This window comes from Amblyomma americanum, chromosome 5 (genome assembly GCF_052857255.1).
Source record: "Amblyomma americanum isolate KBUSLIRL-KWMA chromosome 5, ASM5285725v1, whole genome shotgun sequence".
Classification (NCBI taxonomy): Eukaryota; Metazoa; Arthropoda; class Arachnida; order Ixodida; family Ixodidae; genus Amblyomma; species Amblyomma americanum.
In genome coordinates, this window is record NC_135501.1 from 174,048,964 (window position 1) to 174,064,355 (window position 15,392).

The following is a 15,392-nucleotide window of genomic DNA, read 5'->3' on the forward strand; positions in this document are numbered from 1 at the left end:
GGCGTGTTAAGAGTGCGTCGTAAGACGAGAAAACAAAAAATGCGAAAGCAGATAAGAAAGAAATTTATTTTTCTTGAGGAAACGCAAAATGGTATAGTAAAGTGCACGCCAATAGAATATTTTGAGAAAGCTCTAAAATATCTAGATTTGTTTCGAGAACGTTGTTCGGGGAATCGCGCAGTAATGAGACGTGCTTATGCACAAGACGCGTTGTTGCGGTAGAAGTGCAAGGAAACGCAAAATTACGTTAAGAAACAAAGCAAACGCATGAATGAAGGCAAAAGAAAAGAACTTGAATCACGAAGAAAAAGCGCAAAGTGGAGAAATTCCTCCGATAGGTCGATAGCACCTACGGTTGGCGCCACAATTTTTTTTCGCATTGCAGTCGAAGCTATGCGAACGATAGGCGACAGCCTTCACAAATGTACAGACGTGAAGGCACTATAGCGAGCAAACAGCCCAGGCGTGGAAACTGTCGCTTATACGACTGGTAGCTTCCATGCAAGTGTCCACTATTCGTGAGACAGGCACAACGAATTCTGGCCGTGCGCCGAAAGACATATCTTATAATGCCCGTTGCCCTGCCAGCGACACCGACCCGTTGTCCCAGGGAATATGGAACATCTCTTTTGATGTCTGGATGTACTTCAGCCGACGGAAGGGGTCTTTTGTGGAGCTGGAGCTGCAGTTCAGGTTGTAGTGGCCGAGGTGCTCGTTGTTCACCAGCCAAGACATCTCTGCGCGGAGCTTGTGGGCGTGCTTCAGCTTAATCAGCTGCGAAGAAGACGAGTGGAACACGTGGTGGCGTAGCTCTCTTAAGTGGATCGTAAGGCAGCAAGTTTGAGCATGGTAGTGATGTTGCCGTTTTGTTCTGAGAAACATACGTATACATACGTGCACATTTTATATTTAAAGAAATTGGAAAGGTCTCCTGACCTAAAAGCAATGCGCTTGACTAGACCCAGGTATGGTTTATCTGCAAACAGGATGATATCATGGATCACTTCGCAAACTCGTTTCTGCACTGAAACCAGCACAAAGGTTCGAACGAATAAACCTGCAAATTTATTCAGGGGGAATCAAACTCATAATGCGCGCTGTTAGTGAACTCCTCAGCGAGAAAAACCTCAAGCAGTAAACAGAAGTTCACAAATGAAACTGATCTATACTATTTCCATAGCATACACACAGCATTTAGCGTATATGATGCATATCACAAAAAAGACATTTCACACAAAGAAAAACAACAACAAAAGAAAATAACCTGAATGTGCAATTCAATACGAAAAATCGCTAACAGAACAAAAATAGCGGTAGAAATCATAAGCAATAAAAGAATTCAGCTGCTTGACACTGTATACATTAATAGAATAGTATTTGTTGAGCGCAGCAGGAAGGTTATGGGTCAAGGACTTTGGCCCAGCAATTCTGCAAAGCCATTCTGGACAAAAGCATTTTTGAGCGAGAAACCGTTTATGAACTCAATTTTTTGATGTAATGTAAGACTCCACTACAACAATCAATATATCCGCAGATCACCTGATGATGTTCTTGTATTTTGTTTTCTATTCACGTCTTTGCTATCGTCAAAAGCGTTCCCCATTGGTTTTAAAAGGCTGTCTTAACTTATTGATGCGATCGATGGAAACACTTTGAAAGAAAGATGTTGCAACATGTCAGAAAAATGAACCATTACCTTGGACATTTCGACAACAGTGTCTTACCATTTTGAAATTTTCAAAATTTTTGCCCGAAACAGCTGGACATGTTCGGGGGACACGTAAGCTCGGCCAAGTACGAAATTTAAAGCCAAGAGTTTGGAAACTGCTCCGTGAAGGCGTTAATGTGCGGCTTCAGCATCCAGGGGTCCTTTCTGCACACACTTCCCAGATACAGGCGGCGATCCTTATTGTCTAACATTTTAACTTTTATATTTTATTAGTTACGTCACATCCTCATCTACAGATGCAAATTTTCACACCACGGTAGCTGCCGTGGAACAGAATTTTTTTCTTACACCTCCGAGGTTCCGCTTAGCAGTCCCTTTGTTCACGCCATTGACGAGCGTTGGCAGCTGAGAATTTATATTGCTCGGTCAAAATCAATCCTAAGGCTCTCTCTGGGTATGATGACGTTGCTTAGGCAGCAAAAGAGCCTTTATTTTTAAGTGTTCTGGTCCAATTCAAATTCGTTAAGATTAAAACCTTGAGCGAAAATGCCAGGACGAAAATACACACAGCGCAGAACTTTGAAACCACGAGGAACACTTAAGGGATCGACCTCCATCACATCACAAATCGCAGGTATGGTTTATCTGCAAACAGGATGATATCATGGATCACTTCACAAACTCGTTTCAGAACCAGTCACCCGCCGCGGTGGCTCAGTGGTTAGGGCGCTCGACTACTGATCCGGAGTTCCCGGGTTCGAACCCGACCGCGGCGGCTGCGTTTTTATGGAGGAAAAACGCTAAGGCGCCCGTGTGCTGTGCGATGTCAGTGCACGTTAAAGATCCCCAGGAGGTCGAAATTATTCCGGAGCCCTCCACTACGGCACCTATTCTTCCTTTCTTCTTTCGCTCCCTCCTTTATCCCTTCCCTCACGGCGCGGTTCAGGTGTCCAAAGATATATGAGACAGATACTGCGCCATTTGCTTTCACCAAAAACCAATTAATATTATTATTATTATTATTATTATTATTATTATTATTATTAAACCAGCACAAAGGACCGAACGAAATAAACCTGCAAATTTATTTAGGGGGAATCACTCAATGCGCGCTGCTAGTGAACTCCTCAGCGAGAAAAACCTCAAGCAGTAAACAGAATTGCACGTAGCGGCGAGCAACAAAATAATGATAAAAAGCAAAAGAAACACAACCAAGCAAACGGGATGGGCCAAGAAGCAGAAGATAGGGCACGCGCAAGACGCATGCGGACGCGATAATTAGCTACCCAATGGGAAGAACAGAAACAAGCCAAAGTAAAGACAAATGGGAACGTCGCTATAATTACAGATGCAAGACGCGCGCGAAGCAATTAACAACGGTAAAGGCGAGGTTGCCCTTTGCCTAAGAATACGCTGGCTTTCCTGGGACAGGGCACACTTAACACTATCGCGTTCAAGGTCAAGCAGCCTTCGGGCAAAGAAGGCGATTAGGTTAGGTTAGGTTAGGGGGAGCCTTAGTGCTAGAGCACTAAAACTACGGGAGCAACTTAAGCTCCACCTTGAGCTTAATGGGTTAGTGTCGATATACGCGGAGTTGGTCATTCTATACTTCATATTGTCACACGCTACATATAGACCCTGTAGGGGCAGCGAACATGTAAATAGCTCCTGTAAATAGAACCTGTACCAATATTCACAGATCACAGGCACCCCTCATGCCACTTCTGGTGCAGTGGTGAGGCGGTTAAGCGATGCGCCACTGTCCAGCGATGCAGGTGCTGCCACCAGTGGGACGCGCAAGACCCACTGAAACAAAAGCTAAGCCGAGCAAAACACAGCCGGCCGTTTCAGTTATCGCTCATAGGCATACATATAAACCTTTCATCTCTCAAGTTACAGTCCCAACTATCCCAGTCTGTCAATGTTGAAAAAAATTAACGCGACAGCATTAATGGTCTCCTTTCCCAGAAAAGCGAACTTATACTCCGTTTCATACATCAGGTGCAACGCTGTGAAAGGTACGGAAGTAGTCCAGACGGGAAAAAAAGGAGTTGTGTTACTCCGCGCTTGTTCTGTGCCCAATTGGTCTATGTCACGAGAAAGCGACAGCGTGTTGTCAGCAATAACAGTGCATTTAATCAAGATCATGACAAATGTGTCATGTAATAAGCGTGCAGTAATAACGTTTGCTGTGTTTCGCTGCCCACAAGTAAGGCACTACTTTTTGCTCGCGGATGCAGGCAGCGCAAAGAAGAGCGCTAGCTTTGGCAGCGTTGCACACGGTGTTTGAAGCATTTTTTCAGTAAAAACGGCGGAAGTTGTGGGAGTATGCCAAACGGGATAGCGTTGAGGGAATAAAACTGGTTTAGCGGTTGGACACGCTTTACCTGCGTGACAAACGATTGAAGGGGAACAACACAGCTTGTGTGGTGACCCAACAATGACCCCATGCTATTCAAGGCATGTCACCGTCACTTCGGGTTGCGACAATGCATTGTTGCAGCATTAAAATTAGTTGTCGAGTTTCATTTTCTTCATTCAATAAATCGATACATAGCTGGGGAGTCGAAATCAGGTCCAGTTGGTAGATATTTAAGAGAAAACCAGACATATAGACGAAGGACGAGAAAAGAAAGACACACATGCGACGACTGGTTTGTGCTGTAGGCACTGAGGCGTGGCTCGATCCAGATATATCGGATGCCGAGGCCTTTCCTTCAGGCTATCATCACTTACGGCGTGACCGTGGCGCTATCTTATGTGCCAAGACCGAGTTCTCAAATGTTACAGCGGAGTTAGCTTTCTGTAAGTTAAAACTCTCAAATGGGATGAGCTTGGTTATTAGGTCATTTAAGCGCCCTCCTGGTCCAGCGCTCCAACCGACTGTGCATTGTATGGGTGCCTTGAAGATATTCGTGCAAACCATATTCTTTTGGAATAGGATTTCAATCTGCCAATTATTGATCGAGAAATACTGCTGGTGGTGTCATGCATTCTTACTTGTTTGAATATGTAATGGATCAGTGTACACTCCGTCAATCTGTTCGCGAAACGAGGAGAGGTGACGGCACAGGCTACGTCCTCAGCGAAAACCAAAGAAAAAACCCCAGAGAAGCAACATAAACAGCAGGTGGGCCACTGCGAAAGTTGTGCAAGCAATCTACGATATGTTAATTGATTCCTCTTATACGCACATTAATTCATTAACGCTATCATGCCATACCCTTAAGGCAAAGCTTAGCAGTCCCCTCCAGTTTTTATTATTCTCACCTCAAGCAGGAACCATGCATCTGCACACCTTCGTCACGCACGATGCAATTCGTCATCATCATCATCAACCTGACTATGCCCACGGCAGGGCAAAGTCCTCTCCCATGTCTCTCCAATTAACCCTGTCCCTTGCCACCTGCGGTCACCATATTCCTGCAAACTTCTTATCTCATCCGCCCACCTAACTATTGGCCGCCCCCTTCTAAGCCTACCTCATCTTGGAATTCACTCCGTTACCCTTAAAGGCAAGCAGTTACCTAGCCGTTTCATTACATGCCCTGCCTAAGCCGATTTCTTCCTGCTGATTTCGACTAGGGTGTCATTAAACCACATTTGTTCCCTCAACCACTCTACCCGCTTCCGGTCTCTTAACGTTACACCTATCATTTTTCTTTCCATAGCTCGCTGCGTTGTCCTTAGCTTAAGCTGAGCCTTTTTTTCGTTAGCCTCCACGTCCTTACTTTTCCAGTCTCTCTTCCTCCAAACAGAATGTCACTAGAACGACCTTGGCCGCAAATTTGCAGCCATCAGCTTCCCATCAGCCTTCTTAAATTAAGCCACATCGCACCTGTTATCGTGAAAAGAAACGTTCTAGTTTCCGTGTTAACGCCAGCCTTTATGTAAAGTCTTTAAGAGGAATAAAGGGAAGTAAAGTTAAGATGAGAACTATGATTCACTGTTCGAAGTGGTACCTCAACGACCGCGCCGGTTTTTAGGGCATTTTTTTAGCGTTTACGCCTCATCTTTGTTGTCACTGCACGCATTTTAGGAATTACTTCTGTTTTCGGGTTTTTCTCTCAACGCTGCGTTAGCCACGCGCACTCCGCACATGCCTTTTGACTCCTTCAGAATGGGTTTATTGCTTTTTATGTTTTAGAAAGAGAGCTCTACTCCTCGTGGTAAAACTTCCGATTTCGATGTGGATGAGACAATGACCTTCAATGCCTCACAAGGTCAAACCGAACTTAACTGCGCAGTGGTATGGTCCAAGCTGTGGTAGTATGACCACGTGATCGTATGACTACGACCACTGAGTAACTGGCGTTTGACCTCCAATCATTGGCCTTGACACTTGATTTAAGACACTGTAGCTCGACCATGCTTAACAGCTTTCGCTCGTATAACTGAGTTCAAGCCAGGTTGTACCCCAGCCATCTTATGTTTCGTTATTTGTATTTGTTTTTGTTTTTATGCTTCTTCCAGCGGTGTTACGAGCACCAAGTCTATGCTCCATGCATGTATTCTGCTGTGTTTTCTACCTCGTGTTTAAGGTTAGTGTTCCAGCATGAACTATTTGTACCAAATAGCCCGCCAGAAAACTCAGCTACGTGCTTGCTCGTTGTGTGTACGCCGAAAATAATTCAGCAATCAGCATTTCGAAGGAAATTTCCGTTAAGCCTGGCATCTGGGATCAGTTTTGAAATTACTGTGGCGACACAGCGCAGTTTACTTCGAAATAGCCAGCGTTCGCCCCATCTTTGTTTTTTTTAATGCGAAAGCATTATAGCTCCTATTAGCACAAAAGCCGTCCGCCGTCCGCCGCGATTTATAACATGAAACTGGGGTGATGCACTGTGCAGAATGTTTCACTGTGGCCTTAGGTACAGCCCTTAAAGGGGCCTAGCACTAATTTTTAACCGCCGAATTTTTTCTGTGGCACAACAGAAAACTTGCTGTCTAAGGTGAACGATTCCGCACCGCTTAGAACCGGTAGAGACCTTTACCAAGTGCATAGGTTGGTTTTTCCTATCGCGATGTTGGAAACCATGATCAGTGAGCATGATAGTGATTGCAGGTCGGCGGAACTCATGTACTTAAATCTATGTTGATCTCACCCTCCAGAAGGTAAGTCATTTTAGTATATAAAGTAGCTTCCATTTTTCAAGCATAATTTCCACACTAAAACGTCTTAGGACACAATGATGTACGCCCTGTTGTAAGTTATCGTGGATCATCGTGGTTATCGCTTTATGCGAGAATTGGGAAGCACTGTGCCGCCGTCCAGCGGCAAAAGCTAGAAGCACATCGTCGGCGACTCAACGGGAAGATCGCTTTTTATCGAATGGTGTACTGGAGAGTGCGTACAGTGCAATAAAACATTAACACTCCGAAAGAAAAAAAACATGGTGTACTTAAAATAAATCAGCGATATTTTAACGAGATGTAGTCGAATATGGGGATTCACTGATAATGCCAGGGCTTCATCACAAGGTGTCATTTCAGTTTATTTTATGCCGTTTTCAGATCCAAATCGGAGTTATAAATCCTTGTTTCTTGGAGAGTGCAGTGCTCAATTATTGCAATATGATGACTTTTCATTTCCACCGTAACCATGAGATACGTGTTGTATGTGGTCCGTTCCCTTACGATTGCACTTAAACCCAGATTTTTTTGTACAGTATTTCGCCATTCCATACCAGCTGCATCTGCCCGCTCCATTCTCGAGAAGTCACATCTAGTACACAAGAATGCTTGTGAGCTAATTTCATTACGCTCCACTACCGTCACTACCGGGCATTATTTGCAATTGTTTCTATTACCATAACCGGTCCAAACCAGTGCTTCTTTACTCATATATTTCGAGATCTAACTTGAAGGAGACTTCAATTACAATATCTGCTGGCCATATCCTTTGATACACATTCAAACTTTGCTACAGAATGACCAAAATAGTTGCACATAAGTTCCAGGTAAAAAATATTTTATGTTTGACCTGCACCAACACTCGCTAACGCACACGTCAACAAGGTTGTGTTCATGGAAACAAAAATCTATAACGCGTGCTTTTCGGCTCTTTCGGCGTGCTTTTCGCCTCCCCCCCCCTCCCCCATCCCGCCTTGCGGTGGGAGTCGCAGCTCTCTCCCTAAGCACTCTCTCAAGCTACCTCCTCTCGAACTGTCTACCCTGTCCCCTCTCGTATCCTAGAGACGCACAAGGTATAGGTTTCACTAGAGTGAGTGATATAAAGCTACAGAGGTGACCAAGGTAACCACATAAATCACCGTAGCTGCGCGCCCTATATATACTTGCCCATCTGCGCAGAGGGAGCAGTGTGAGAAGGCGTGTTTGGAGCACTGCTGTTTCTCATATGTTAATTGCGTGTAATGAATGTTTTCTACCAGATGAGCGTCGTGTACCGGGAAAAGGTGTGCTCGGCGAAAACTTGCTGTGCGCATATTTGACACGGCTCTGGCTGCTTGAGACAAGAAATTCGACATACCTAAGGCAGAATAATGGTGAGGTAGGTCTACGTCTACGCCGATCATCACAAGAAGGCCGACCATCCAGAGAAAGAAATGGTTTATGAGACTTCAGTGTACGTCCGTGTCGTCGTCAGGAAATATGTGCCGTTCTCTAGACGACAGGTCTTGAATGTTATGAGGATTCCATAAACTACGCGGGCGAATGCATTGTCGTCGCGTGGATATTTGCGAGATAGGCTTACAATTAACTTTCTGGTTACCTTCGCCATTCTGCAAAGGATGTGTGACAAGGTCTACACATCGCTTTTTCGTGTTTCAGCTCGCGGAAGGTGTTCTGCAGTGCAAGATGTTAAAGCTAATGTTCCCGGGAAAGCGCACCTGTCCTGGTCGTCTAAAAACGTCCGTGTGAGTGTGCCCGGGTGGAGGGGATGTACACGTGAGCAGGGAGGGTGCGGGGGGCACCTCAGAAGCGGTTCCATCGTGCGGAGGAGTGATGGTGTCACTAGGCCGTGCCTTGAATGGGCGCGCCTGCCACGACCACGTCGGAAGTGCCTGTGCCGAAGCCCATGCTGACGTCGCTTCCGTCACGTGCTTTACGTCATGCCAAACCTTACTCAGACCCCTCGACTTCTCCTATTGGCCACCGCGCCTCCTTGCACTCTGCCCCACCCTCCTCCCCATTCTGCGCAGCAGTATCAGTAGCACTAACGCATTAACAGCTTCTTCAAGAGGGGGGGGGGGGGGGGGGCAACATAAGTTAGTATACCACAAATGCTAGTCGGTTATTTCAACGTGGACATCGCGAAGCCCAAGCAGTATCTAACAAAGATCCGAGCAGACAATGTAATCCTTCAAACCAACCCGACACATCTCACGGCGGTTCTCTAAACGTGCAATGTGTTCTCTCGCGGAGTACATAACAGCGTCGCCATCAAGCCCATAATAACGCACACATCAGGTCACAAGGATGTGACTGACTCGATAAGCATGTGTTCATGAACAAAAAAAACCATACGGAGATTCGTTCATGGTTCTTAAAGCAATGACAAGGCAGTCGGAGCGTTAAGAGAACTCTAAGCTGAATGGTCTGAAGCCATGAGACCTCATTCACTGCAAAGCCTTGGGAAACCTTTGAAAAACGAACCCGTAGCACCGATCTGGTAAGGAGCATTTGCAGAGTCTAAGATTTTACACAATTAAAAAACAAGTTTTTTTAGTTAGAAAAGCGCTTTTTTTTTGGCCTAATATTTTCAGCGACGTGGTACATCAGAATGCAGCTAAGACGTGCTAACAAGCGGGTGGGTTAACTAACCCTGAATAGTTAATTTTTTAACCACCACTGATAGGTTCCTTAATTACCAAAAGGTATGTAGACCACCATAATTATTATTCATGTCAGTTTCTAGAAATTTGAAAACGCGGTTACCCTCGATGTTGCGGCCTAACAAATTTTGCCTACATTGCGCTGAAATGCATGTGCTTTCGACAAGCTCTCAGGCAAAGCAACCTTTCCAATGCACGTGACTCGTAAAAAATATCCAACAATTTTGGCCACAGCGCTGAGGGTAACCGCGTCTTCGAAATTCTAAAAATTGATATGGATAGTAATTTTGGTAGGCTACCCTATTCTCAAAAAATAAGGAGCCTAACAGTAATAGTTAAAAAGTTAACTATCTATCTGGCCAGTAAGCACACCTTAGCTGTAGTCAGATGTGCTATAGCGCTGACAATGGCACGTTGAAAGAAGCACTTCTCTAACTCAAAAAGCCCATTTTTAGAAATTGTGTAAAATCTTGGGGAGAAACACCCGGTATAAGAACTCTTCGAGTATGTTTTTGCAGGCTAGTTGGTGCCTAAGCATTCTGGGTTGGTGCCTAAGCATTCTGGGCACTCTTCTAGTGCGTTACTACTCGTGCTAGGTTTGTATTGCAGCAACGTTAACCTTTTAATCACTTTGTGTGGAGAAGCGTGTTTTGATCGTGTGGCGAAATGGAAGGGATGGAAAATTCACTTTTGTTAACTAATCTTCTCCCTCAGGGTTATCGTATCCTCGTACACATACACGTAGGCCGTGTTGTTGTCCACCTGTCTATAGTACGCGCCGGCCTGATATTTTAGAGTGCCGCGGCCGCATGTCTCGAAAGAGAAGGCGATTAAGAATCAGTATTCAAGCGAAAAGCTTCATCACGCTAGGTAAAGCAGTCGTCGCGTAGGCCGGATAATGACCTTGAACGACCTTCAGCCTAACCTTGTTAGCCGTGTATATGACCATATGTGGTACGGTTATGGTGTCGAACCCTTGACCCTCACCTTGACCCATGACCTTTAGTTTACCTTTGACCTCTGACCTTTGACCTTAAGTACATCCGATGGCGTGATGTGAAGCCACGTTATGAGATCCGACTGGGGTGTCGTAAGACCATGTGATAGCAGGTCGTAACCACTTGGTCGTGTGGGTATATATAGAACGGCTGTCGCGAGCGTGTAGCGGAGCCGCCATGGACGAGCCTCAGACACTTAGCAAGCGTGCTTGCTTTACGCCGAATTCCAGGGTTAGCCAAGTTAAGCCACTGACATTTTTTTTCTAATCTTCTCCTTATTGAAAGTGCGCAACAATTTTCACGGTGTTCTCAGCACAGGCTCGAATCTTTCAAGGTCATGCTTCCCAGAGGAGTGGCTCATTTACCTCACGTGTACCCTGAGGAGAGGACACGCTTGGAGAGTGGACAGCCCCGTCTGAAGAATACGTCACGCTGGTGTGCCTATTTACTCACATCCTTAATGACGTAACGTGACCAACCCGTGACGTACAGCCGGAAAATTGTCTTTCATCGGTCCTCCAATGAATGAAACAGTAACCATATTTTGAACCATAAAATACATACTACGACTGCCTGCTGTGAATAGAAAGATTAGTAATTAGAAGATTAGTAGTAAAGATCAGTAGTAAAGATTAGTAGTATTGGAATAGATTAGTTGATTAGTGGTACTAAAGTAAGTAGTAAAGATTGGTAGATTAATAGGGCCTACATACGTGGCCAGGTTTTAAAGGGCAGCTTAATAATGACGTTATGCAAACAAACAATTCGTTATTAATGATGTAAGCGCAGTCTTCGCCGAGACTATGTTTCTGTGTTACCAGACTGCGATGGCTTTAAACTTCATTCCGCGCGTCTACTCTGTAATAATGTGTGCGTATATTCTGTGAGCACCTGCAAGCAACTCTGGCCAATATCCTCTCAAGTAGATACAGTGTGGCCTTGGTGAGTAGCGCGCAGTTTATACTTTAGCACAGAATGGATGTATCCTGTGCGCTGTGATTTACTCCCTAGAAGGACTATGCTATTTTGAAAGTGCAGTAAAGAACAGCTAAGCTCTTCAAACAGCACATTAAAGCATTAAAGAAAATGTCGAGCTAACAAAACTAAGCCTTGATTGTATCCTTCATAAATATTAACCACAGGCTGCAAAACTTGGCTATCAGCTAAGCGTACATCATCACCATACATTAAAGCCTAGAGCCGCTGCTCTACGACTGCTGCGCCTAATTTGTATAAGAGATTATAACCTAGGTTACTTTCTTGTAGCCTTCTCTTTATGATTACATATGGTGAGGTGGAATGATGATAATGCGCAACCCTGCCTCAATCCGTGGTGTAGCTCGAAAAAAGCCCAATGGGTACACTGAAACCCCTTTGGACGTAATGTGAACGTTTAGGACATCCGTGGGACGTCCATGTGAGTTTCAATGACCATTGAGAGGTTCTTCTGTTACGGCATGAAGATTATTAACGGTTCAAAATGTTATCTGGGAGCTCATTCTAGGACGAAAGGATCGGTACCATTATAACCTATAGGTTACTTTCTTCTAGCCTTCACTTTATAACTATATATGGGGAGGTGGAATGGTGATAATGTGCAAGCCCGCCTTAATGCGTTTCTGGCAAAACTGGTGATTACGACATTTTAACAAAATATTGTCGCGTATGATATGTTATACACCATGTAGTTGGGAGCATTTTTGTGGACATAAAAATCTGCAGTTAAAAGCCCATAACTGAACAAGAATTGACATACTAAATCGCATAATGATGGCTAGTTCACTTTTTGCACTGCGCTCCCAGTGCAACACCTTTGAGGGCGGTGGGGCATCTTGAAACAAGGTGGAAGTCGAATGTGATTGAGGGGAGTATAGAAAGGTGACATACAGACCGTTCGTTTTTCCTCATTTGCCAAAGTGGCCTTCGGAAAACAACAAATGCACCGAAACAAGCCATGCTGTTCATTGCCTTCAAGAGCGTTCTTATTTCAGATTTCAAGCGTGCAGCTCACTTTCATGCATCTGTTACCTCTCTTCGGCATGATAACACACACACGTGGTTTGTTGTCCCACCGCACCCTTCAAGAAGAGCTTGAATTTTGTTTTGGTCCTTTTCTTGTACGTCTCTTCTGTCCTCGTCTAAGTTGTCTTCTATCTATCTGGCCAGTTAGCCAGTCTTAGCTGTATTCAGATCTGCTATAGCGCTGACAATGGTATGTTGAAGACGTCTACGACGTTTTCAATGAGCAGACTAGCACCACTCCCTTCATTACCATTGCCATTTTTCTGTTCTTTCTTTCTTCCTTGCTTTCTGTGTTCCTTTCTTTCTCTCTTTCTTTCCTCCTTCCTTTCATTCGTTCTTTCCTCCTTTCCTTCCTTCTTTCCTTCTTTCTTTCCTCCTTTCTTTCTTTCTTTCTTTCCTTATTTCTTTCCTTCTTTCTTTCTTTCCTTCCTTCTTTCCTTTCTTTCCTCCTTTCCTTCTTTCTTTCCTCCTTCCTTCCTTTCTTTCCTTCTTTCCTTCTATCTTTCTTTCTTTCCTTCTTTCTCTATTTCTTTCCTCCTTCCCTTCTTTCTTTCCTCCTTTCCTCCATTGTTTCCTCCTTTCTTTCTTTCTTTCCTTATTTCTTTCCTCCTTCCTTTATCTCTTTCTTTTTCGTTTAATCTCGCCCTCCCCTGCTACTAATTAAGCCGAGCTGCCGAGCCACAAAAGAAGAAGAGCTTTCGCATCAGTGCTGTGGCGCACTGTTTCTGCAGGGTTTGGTGGATGTGTAAACCACGGGTTGGAGTAATTTAATAAAGGTGCGGCAGCGGTAACGAAGGTCAAGGAAATGAAGACGTATTATCTCGGTCACCTGAACCCGCGCTAAATCGTGCTGTGTTAGATTAGCGAGAACGCCGCACAAATTATTCGATATCTCCCCGTGATCTGTATTCTCTTGTAGTCGGACTTCGGAAGCGTAGAAGCCGAAATCTAAGTTTCGAGAAGCTGGCCGATGGGCGTTAATCTGTCAGGGTAATCTTAGGGGCGATGCCCTTGGAACCGATCGCCGCATCGATCGCCATAAATGTTGCCAGAATAAAGGACATTTCAGATGCACTTACCGCGTCCAAGTGCTCCACAGTTGAGCGATTGCACTTGGCGTAGGCCAGTTTGTCCGCCTTCAGGTTTGCGTCCGACATCATGTACAGCAGAGTGCCCAGCTCGAACGACAGGCCCAGCTTGGTGTCCGGCCTGGTATACTTGACGCTGTTGGTCATCAATCTGGCCAGTTTCTTCTGCGCACCATTGGATTAAAGCGAACAAGCAGATATGCGTTGGCAAATGCAAACTTATTTGTGTGGTGTGCCTAGCTTAGTTTGTTTGGGGGACAATATCTCCCAATAAAGAACTTTTCAAGTTTCACGTGAGCTTCCCCATGATTGTTTCGGACTGCCTGCCGCCACCTTCAAGTAACGCTTATGAATTTGACGCTCATGAAATGACTGTTTACAGGGACTAGTGCATATAGCCAGGAATACCAATCAGTAACCGGGCGTGAGAATGTGAAAGGCGGCAGACTGCTTGTCCCTCCTAGAAAGTGCTACCCTCCGAGATTTTTATGTACGCATTGTCTTCGCTGCCATGAGAACGAAGCCGTTTTTGCGCTGTTTTAAGAATGAAGTGTTCAGAAGCGGCTAGCGGCGGGTCATACAACAAGGCATTGTAGCTGCCAGAATGGACCTGCCTGGTGTGACATTGCTCGTCACACCAGGCTCTGCTCTGTCACGCCAATACCCCACGGAGACTACGATTACGTGGATAACGCGCACCACTGCAGACGCAGCAGTTTTATAAGTTCAACGCGTTTGTCGGACACCGAGTATGAGTGTGCGAATGAGTCTGCCGCTCACCTGTAAGCTTATTCGCATACTGTGTTCTTCAGGGTGACAACTTAACACTGCATCCGCATGCAGCATGTAATCATTGTAAAAATTTTATTACTGCACATAATATTTAACAGGCTTTAGGCAACTGAACACTAGCTATCCGTAAATATAATGACTCCGCCAAATGGTCCTTGCAAATCGCCAATGGCCTGATCACCGCGGTTGTTCGTTGTTAGCTTTATGTCAGGCCTACAAAATGTGCACTACAAAGGCCGAGTGGATTGCACAGTGAGCCCCGTGGAAGACAATTGCGTTCGGATATCAAGCACGAGAACGCAGGAAAAACCCGAGCAACCATGATCTGAGCCCACCCGCATTCTGGTTACCGCCGTGGCAGCGTGTTCTCATGCGTTCATGTGGTTGCGAGGCATTGTGATCGCATGCAGTAGCCTATCTTTCCAAGGTGATGCATCATATGCAAGATGTGTGCTGCTCAGACTGAAAACGACAGAGTTAACGACAACACTAATGGTTAATCTCAATCGCAGCACTTCTTAAGGGGATGTATTTCTGCGAGATGCGAGCTCGTCGTCTAGAGCCCTTCCTATTGCATAAACACTGGCCAAGCATAGAGAAGATAACGATAACGATTACATCGTTTTCCTTCTGTCGTAGCTCGAATTTGTCAAGCAGCGTGCCTTTCCAGAAAAGGTTTTAATTTCGTGGACCTTTCTGCATTATACTTTTGTTAGGACACTCAAGAGTCGTTGAGACAATGGAGGGCAACTGTTCTCGCTCAGATCGTGACACCAATCAGTTGTCTACCGCACGCTGCTTACAAGGTCTGGCACCCTCTTGTCGGTCGGATCGGCAACACCGGTAGGCGCTGCGAAGCACTTATCGTCACTCTCCATCTCCCCCGTTGAACTCAGGGCGATCACGGTATCCGCCTTCTTGGTCCTGCACATGAACAAAGCTGCTCACACACACCCACTCTTTGAGCGCTCGTCAGTGCATCCTATTCCAGCTAGAGAAAAAGGATTAGATGATTACAGTGCCACCA

The 15,392-nt window shown here is 45.2% G+C and overlaps 1 long non-coding RNA gene across 1 annotated transcript; it reads right to left on the minus strand.

Annotated features, from left to right (window-relative positions):
• Positions 1 to 379: 379 nt before the first annotated feature.
• Positions 380 to 15,283, minus strand: LOC144135319 (uncharacterized). Its single transcript, XR_013315448.1, has 2 exons — positions 15,169 to 15,283; positions 380 to 774 (listed from the first exon to the last, which is right to left on the minus strand). It is a non-coding gene; the product is annotated as an uncharacterized LOC144135319 (long non-coding RNA).
• Between the last annotated feature and the right edge of the window lie 109 nt (positions 15,284 to 15,392).